Source organism: Photinus pyralis, unplaced genomic scaffold (assembly GCF_008802855.1).
Source record: "Photinus pyralis isolate 1611_PpyrPB1 unplaced genomic scaffold, Ppyr1.3 Ppyr1.4_LG6, whole genome shotgun sequence".
NCBI classification, from domain to species: Eukaryota; Metazoa; Arthropoda; class Insecta; order Coleoptera; family Lampyridae; genus Photinus; species Photinus pyralis.
Window position 1 is genome coordinate 14,514,724 of NW_022170663.1, and position 8,866 is coordinate 14,523,589.

Sequence of the window (8,866 nt, forward strand, 5' to 3'; positions counted from 1 at the left end):
AATGGTAGTTTTGGAAAGCAATATGAATATTCTCTTAAAAGAAGGTTTTGTTGCACTGCAAAAATCGATATTGTCATATTGTCATGTGAAAGTCAATCAACTGTTTCATGTGAGCTAGGAAATCATCTTTTCATAGTTGTCGATCACCTAACGGTACCAGAGCTAGAGGCAGAAAGTGACATAGAATATACGCTGGAAAAATTACATTCTTTCCGGAATCGTTGCCTACCTACCGGGTCATTACGAAGCATTCACAAGACGTGCCAACGGACAATGGGAAGTCTTCAACGATTTGTCCAACGGAAGACCTATAGTTTGGCGAGCAATTAGGCAAGTATCGGTAAAAAGAACATCAATCCTAGCCTCATTTTGCGTGTTTTGCTAGTTTACATTGTTTCACGTTGTGTAAACTCACTCATTATGTTTATTGTGGCTTATTTGCCTCTATTAGGTAGCGAAGGCTCTACCCTGAGTTTCAATTTGTAATTATGATGCCCGTACATCCATCTGTCAACCATCTAGAAATGGGGATACGCTCAATCTTCCTTGGTGACAAAATAATATAAAGCATTTGTACCGTTGAGTGAAGGGGGTTAGGATACTCAATGGTTTGTACCAAACGTGTCGAAATCTATGTGTTGATTAGGGGCGAGAGGTTCTACATTTGACGTTCAGAAAAACACAGAAAAAGCTTAAGATAATTATAAATTTTTATTGGATACTGTAGATCAACTCATTACTCACACACTTAACAATTAGCTAAGTGTGAACAATATCTTGTAAATGAGTGCCATGTCTTATGTAGCAAGCTCTAATTGCAAATGACTTTTGATGGACGGTTATATCATTAACGCTTTAATAAATTGGCCGATTAATCAATTATTTAAGGGAAAACAAACGACGATTTTATGAAAACTTATAGAAACTAACACCATTCAATCGAAAATGGTGTTTAAACTAACAATTCAACTAATTGCCAGTGAAGTGTGAAGTATTCCCGGACAAATTAAAAAATTTTTTTAACAAGAAAGAAGGGAAAACAAACGACGGTTTAATCAAAACTTACAGAAACTAACGCATCTTTATTCAAAATCACCTCTGAACTAAAAATTCTGGCACATGTCGCGGAAAATGTGAAGCTCGCCCGGACAATTTTGATTTTGGGATAACATTAGTACCAAAGAGAAACTAACGTCATTCTTGCCAAAACTAATGAAAACCAACTAAAAACTAACAGGTACATTGTAAATTGACACAATTGGTTCAACTTCCAGGAGCAACTTCACGGACCTAAAAGCCCATGCTATTCTAATGAAAGAATGCCTTTTAAATGTTGGCTGGGGAAATTAAATTCAATCCATAATATTATACCTAAAGGAGATGAACAACGTCTCCATCAGTTACTTTTTCAGTGTGGCAAAATGTACTGAAGATCCTGAAGAAAACTCCTAGTGTCTTAATAATCAAGAAAATAAGATCACAAAAGTGTCGTACTTTTTTCTAAAACACACCCGACAAAAATGTGGTGCCTAATGGTCAATTTCCCCCTCAAGCAGACGACAAGAAATAAAACAAGACCTAACTTTGGCACAGAATCTAATATTTAAAGAAGAGAGGATTGCAAACGTTTATAAGCACATTAGTAACGAAACATACTTATTTCGGTCACGGAGTTAATTCCGCAAACATAAAGTGGAAATTTAATTTTTACTCCAAAGGTTTACGCTAGAGATGAATAAATAAAATTTTGGTTTAATGTAAACACGATTTACAGCTTCTATTACAGCATTCATTTGCGAATGTTTTGAATACTAATTGCGAAAGCAGCATGAACATTGCAAACGTAAATTAAACCGTTTCCAACGCTAAGGAAAAATTCCGCTTAGATCGTAATAATTATGCACTTTAATTGGGAAACTTTCGTGATTGATTTCGTTCCAATCGAGTGTCTCTCAAAGTGAGAAAGGTGAAAATCAAATGAATTGGCAATTTGTTAAGTGGTAATAAAAGGGTTGGAGATAACGTTCTTTGGTATAGAACAGTGAAAATGTGCACAATTTGTCATTCGGAAAATGCGAGCACGCACCTGTATCCATTTGTAAATTGCTAATTATTGTTATTAAATTTGTGTTTTAGAGTTTCAATTCTAAGGGTCATTTAGTTTGGCTTTCAAAAGTGAATTTATGACATGATTAAAAAGTACGATCATTACGGAATTCCCCTTTAACATTGATTGTGAGAATCGGTTGATTTGCAATTTTTTACATGCACAGCCTAATGCATTAAAATGCCATTCGTTTGCAGCAGAAAAAATCATGGAAGTGATTGGGTATTTATTTATTTATTTATTATCCCTCTCTTGTTCTGGGCCCTCAACAGGCTTGCGCCCAATTACAGAGTGACCCGCATAGTGGTCTTTAGAGGTGCCCCTGCAGAAGGTCGTAAGTTGTTCTATACTACTCCGGTATTTATCTTACGAATTAAGAAAACTACATGTATCACACTTCCATTTTTTGGCAATCAAAGAAATTGTTGCTACAAAATAAGAAGAAGGTGAATCATGCGATAACTATTTCAATATGAATCCAGATACGTACAAATTTACTGAAACGGATATCGCGAAAACTTTGGAAACTTTCCCACTACAATAGACAACAATTTATCCAATCTGCACGCTTTGTATAATTTCAGCTGAAACTATTTGAGCAGATTTGGTTACAATATTACAAGCGATTCGGCGAAAGTTACATTCCGCGTTCGGTTTGTTACGGAAAATCTACCCTTTCACTGTCAAAAGTTACTAATTTAACATTGTTACCCTGCAGCTGATTAACCGAGGAAATGGAGAAAATACGACGTGTTTAGTCTCTTTTTACTTTACTACGGAATCGGGGATTTAAGCTGCTCAGCGACTCAATTATAAATTTTCGTCTGACTTGTCGGCGCATCCAGAAATTAGATCACTTCTCCTGAGAGCTGTTGTGCCTCGCGTTTTTGCCGACTAAGTGTGGTGTCACACTATGCGTTTTTACCGCTCCCGCTAAAACGGATGCGGTTTGACAGGATGAGATCTACTTGTCACACTATTCCGGTTTAACGGGATGCGTTTTTGCTATATTTTGGCAGTCTAAGTAGTGTCATGTCTCAATTATTGTTAAAGATGGTTTATGCGCTTGAGGCGAAGGGGCTATTGCGAAAGCAGATATATTGTCAATATTAGATTGATCCTTTTAATTCCGGACGAGAATCTACTAATAGGTTCGCGAAGTTTTATGAAAAAATTCGAATGAACAAGAAAAAAATTTTTGTATATTACCGAATGTCCAAAAATTCAATTTCTACCCATGATTTCTCCCTACAGCTTTTGTCTACATACTCTTTAGATTGTTTTTCCCACAGTGCAGTTTTTGCATGAATAAACCGACATCAAACATTGTAAACCTAACAAAACACCCGGTTGCAACGCTCAGTGTGACAACTGGATGACAACCAACGTGCAACAACACGTGATTTCATGTCATTGGGGCTGTCATGTCATCCTGCGCAGCGGCAGCAGGACGCGGTTACATCCGGTTGGTGCGGCGAAAACGCATATATGTGACTGGTACCATTTAATAACGTGTGATATTATCATCCCGTCAAACAGGAGCGTTTTAGCGGGAGCGGTAAAAACGCATAGTGTGACACCACACTAACAGCCAATAACGCTCGTGTCAATTGCTGATACAATATTGGTAGCAACTTATTAAATTTGAAGTAGCTCTCACTGTTTCATTAATTGCTGATGATTTTATTTCCGTAGGGATTGGGATTGCGCAACCCTCATTAATTTCTTGAGGTCCCCTTTCAGCGATATCATTGTGCAGAGAATCGCGATATTTGATGTGGCAATCTGGGGGATTTTCATCATTAATGCGTGTGATGCTTTGCGCGTTTTCCATTTTGAAGGTGATGCCTTAAACCTTCAGGTAGTCTTTGCCAACAGAGATTGTTAAAACGGAACATGTTTTATGCATTAGTTGCCAAAGGGGCTGCTGTATTTCATTGTAATTTAACGTTACATTTTTTAAGGGATCTACCCCTGATTAGCTGCTATTAAGAAAATTAATACCCGTTCGGCTGTACATACGCAGGTAAATATCCGCAACTTGGAAACGTTTTACAAAAATTGACGTTACAAAAAACTGCCAGCCATTTTGACGTAGATAACTCAAGATATCTCGAAAGTTAATTAAACGACAAGTACTTTGCCTTACATCATTGCATTCCTAATGCAACAAGGAATCTTTAGAGTTCAGTCTCATCCCATGAAAGGAATTAAATTAATATTTTATCGCGATGATTGTGCCAGGCTGGGACGTTTCCCTAGGCCGGTTTTAAAAGGTCCGTTGAAAAGGTTTTTTCGGATCCTTTAACATCTAGAACGAGGGTACGGTCATCAGTCCTTTCGACGACTCGATGTGAAGTGAACCGGAGGAAGGTTAAGCACCAAAGGTTTCCTTCATCGATGCGGCGGAAAACGTATTAGCAGGTAGCAGGATTTTTTAATACAAATGGGTAATGGGAGGTATGTCGCGCTATGTGAATGCTCTTGAAAACGTTGGGGTGGGATGATGAAACGTCCTGAGAAACAATAAATTCACCGGAAATGCGTAGCCAAAAGACATTTCTGCGGGTGAAGCTTGGAGTGGAGATCCTCCTTGAGAGATGTACGTAAAGCAAGTAGAAAGATTGGTAGTGTCTGGCCAAGGAATTCCAGAATCACATTTTGATGCGGTTTTGAGGGTACGATGAAAGCGTACTATCATGCGGGTGGTACGGTGTCGTATGAATATACTTGGTGCCGCTAAGACAATTAAGTTGTTGAAGGGGATCGGACTGAAACTGACGCCCTTGGTCGAAGTGGCTTCCGAATATAGAAATCCAGTCCATAAATCTCCTGGGGAAATCTCGATAAACTAAAAAGCGACGGTAGCAGCATAAATTCCCTGGTGAAATCTCGAAGAACTAAAATGCGACGGTGGCGCCATAAATTCCCTGGTGAAACCTCGTTGAACTAAAAAGCGACGGTGGCGCCATTTAAGCCCCTGGTGAAATCTCGATTAACTAAAAAGCGACGGTGGCGCCATTTAAGCCACTGGTGAAATCTCGATGAACTAAAAAGCGACGGTAGCACCATAAATTCCCTGGTGAAATCTCGAAGAACTAAAATGCGACGGTGGCGCCATAAATTCCCTGGTGAAACCTCGTTGAACTAAAAAGCGACGGTGGCGCCATTTAAGCCCCTGGTGAAATCTCGATTAACTAAAAAGCGACGGTGGCGCCATTTAAGCCCCTGGTGAAATATCGATGAACTAAAACGTGCCGGTGGCGCCATAAATTCCCTGGTGAAATCTAGATGAACTAAAAAGCGACGGTGGCGCCATAAATCCCCTGGGGAAATCTCGATGAACTAAAACTCGACGGTGGCGCCATAAATCCTCTGGTGAAATCCCGATGAACTAAAATGCGAGGGTGGCGCTTTAAATTCCCTGGGGAAATCTTGATGAACTAAAAGCGACGGTGGCGGCATAAATTCCATGGTGATATCTAGATGAACTAAAATGCGACGGTGGCGCCATAATTCCCAAGAGACCGCTCGAGCTATTTCCCTTCATTATTTTTGGCCCAAACTGGGCGAGGCAGTCAGAAATTACGTGAAAGGATCTTGGATCTGCGCCGCAACAAATCGCGGGCCAGTACAAGACGCAACATTACGGTCCAGGAAACCCAGCCGTCTATGGGAAGTAATTTCCTTAGACCTCATGGGACTGTACGTGGAATCCAACTTCGAGAACAAATTCATACTTGTGGTGGAGCTCAAAAAGGTCTTCGCATACACGTGGATGGAAAGGACCCAAAAACCTGGGATAAATACCTCCCCATCATCCTGTTCAACCTGAGGACACGAATAAACGCAGCAACACGTACCACAGTCATGCCCTGATAGGATACGGACTCCCACGACAAGGGGATGGTAGGCCAGGAGTGAGCAACCGCCTGGATAATAAACCGGATAACGCATAGCAGTCATACATCGGAACCAACACAGGTACCTCAGCCGGTACGCCAATTACGGTTCCACCTCGTTCGTCCATTCAATTGCGCTTAACACCCATGTTACCAGGTTGGAGCACCAGGTGATCAGATGAGGTCGGGGAGATGCACAACATGAGCAACGGAAAAGTATTTATTTCAGTGAAGCTTATATAGATAAACCACTATATCTAATACGAACTCACTATTACTAAGGAAATACTCTATGACTAATATACAGTGTGTCAATTTAAAAAGGTACCAACCCAAATATATGAGCTGCAATAAAAGATCAACGGAAAAACAAAAACACGTCCACTTAATTTTGAAGGGGAACATTTTAGAGGCATAAAATTGGACCAACCCTCTAATGGGGGTATTAGCAAGAGAATCAGTTACTTACTTAGAAACCTATTTTAAGACATATTTATGATTTAAATTATTATTGGGATATCTCTCATTAAACATGGCTACCGTTCTTCTAGCGCACCTTCCACATTCACCATAAATGAAAATAATTTCGTTTCTTTGTTAAAGAAAAAAACCATTTTTGAAAATAATTTGCGAGGGTAAGATTCTTATAACATTTTGGTCGATTTTTCTTAAAGTACTGAAAAGAAACAACAAGTGTGTAATATTTTTGAAAAGACAATTGAATGACCTTTCAAATGAGAGGTCCTTCTCCCCTGTTTAATTTTTAGGAGTTGCTTCTACCCCCATTAGAGGGTTGATCCAATTTCATGTATGACCAGCCTATAAAATGTCCCCCTTCGAAATAAAGTTGACGTGTTTTTGTTTTTGCGTGGATCATATATTTAGGGGGGTCACACTGTACAGGGTGTTTTTTTGGGAGCTTTAGTTAAACGTTTCTGGGAAAGTAAAATAGGTAGGTTTTTGAAAATTTATACTTAGGAGTTACTCTGAAGACCGAATCGATGTAAAATATTTTCAAAATGGCCACCCTTCCGGAAACACCGGAAGTAGATAGTAACTTCGTTATATTAAAGGCAACCCCTATTTTTTATTGCATTTTTGGATTCTACGTAAAATTTCAGTTCTTTTGATACCCACATGTCCATATCTGCCATTTATGGTTTTTAAGTTATTTTGACTTTATGAAAAAAAATGGCGGATGCAGATGGTACCTTGATAATTGATTACTTGAAAATGGTTATAGTCATGACAACCCATTTTTATCATTGCATAGAGAATGAATGGGGCTTTCTTTTAGTGTACTTAAAAAAAATTAAGTTGCGTATAATCGCACCTATGGAGATCCAAATTTAAGAAACTTCAAAGTCCAAAAACTCAGTTTTTTTTAAATGGAATGACCATGTTCTTCCTATTGCATGAGATAGAGAATCGAAATTGGAATATTTTGATATTACATGTTCCTATAGCTATCTTTAACATTTTCTGATTTATTCCCATTTCATTGAATTGATGCCATTTTTTTTGCATTTTCATTTTAGTAGTTGGCCATGATTTTATAACAATCGAATTTTAAACAAATCAAGAAAAGGATTTTTAATATCATTGATTCTAGTCTAAATAATTCATTAATAAATAAGTCATTTATTAAGGATATAGGACGGAAATTTTGAGAAATCTAGACTGAGTCGTTCAACTGAATTTGTTAAACAACGTATAAGTCTAAAAATTCAGAGAGGTAATGCGATATCTGTTCTAGCAACAATTCCATACAAAAAATGTTTCAACGAAGTTTTTTATATTTTACATTGAATTTATTTTGTTAATCTTGCATTTGCAATTCAATTCATTTTCTTAAATATTCTCTTGTAGAGCTTTGTATCACTTGTGCTTCAACGGTTTGTAGTGCATTTGGGGGTACCAAATTTCCAAAATTCATACAATTTCGTTCCAGTGTTCGAATGAATGTACGGCAAGCACGTGCCGCGATTCTGTCCATTTCACCATAAATAACAATTAAATTCAAAAATAGGTGAAACCACTGCGTCACTTTTCGATTTTTGAAAAACTTATGTTAACCTATAACAGTAGATGACGGATTAGTGTCACTAGAATTGTTTAAAATTCAATTGTTATAAAATCATGGCCGACTACTAAAAAGAAAATTCGAAAAAAATAGTGTCAATTCAATAAAATGGGAATAAGTCAGAAACTGTTAAAGATAGCTATAGGAACATGTATTGTCAAAATATACCCATTTCGATTCTTTATCTCATGCAATATTAAGAAAATGCTGATTCCATTTAAAAAAACTGAGTTTTTAATCTTTGAAGTTTCATAAATTTGGATCTCCATAGGGGCGGTCTTACGCAGCTTAACTTTTTTTTAAGTACACTAAAAGAAAGCTGTATTAATTCTAAATGCACTGATAAAAATAGGTTGTCATGACTACAACCGTTTTCAAGTAATCAATTATCAAAGTACCATCTGCATCCGCCATTTTTTTTCTTAAAGTCAAAATAACTTAAAAACCATAAATGACAGATATCGACATATGGGTATCCAAAGAACTGAAATTTCACGTAGAATCCAAAAACCCAATAAAAAAATTGGGGATGCTATTTAAAATAACGAAGTTACTATCTACTTCCGGTGTTTCCGGAAGTGCGGCCATTTTGAAAATATTTTACATCGATTCGGCCTTCAGCGTAACTTCTAAGTACAAATTTTCAAAAACCTACCTATTTTACTTTCCCAGAAACGTTTAACTAAAGCTCCCAAAAAAACACCCTGTATACAACATACTATGACTAAAAAAAAGGTCCGCTAGTCATACGACTTGCATTTACAACACCTTAAA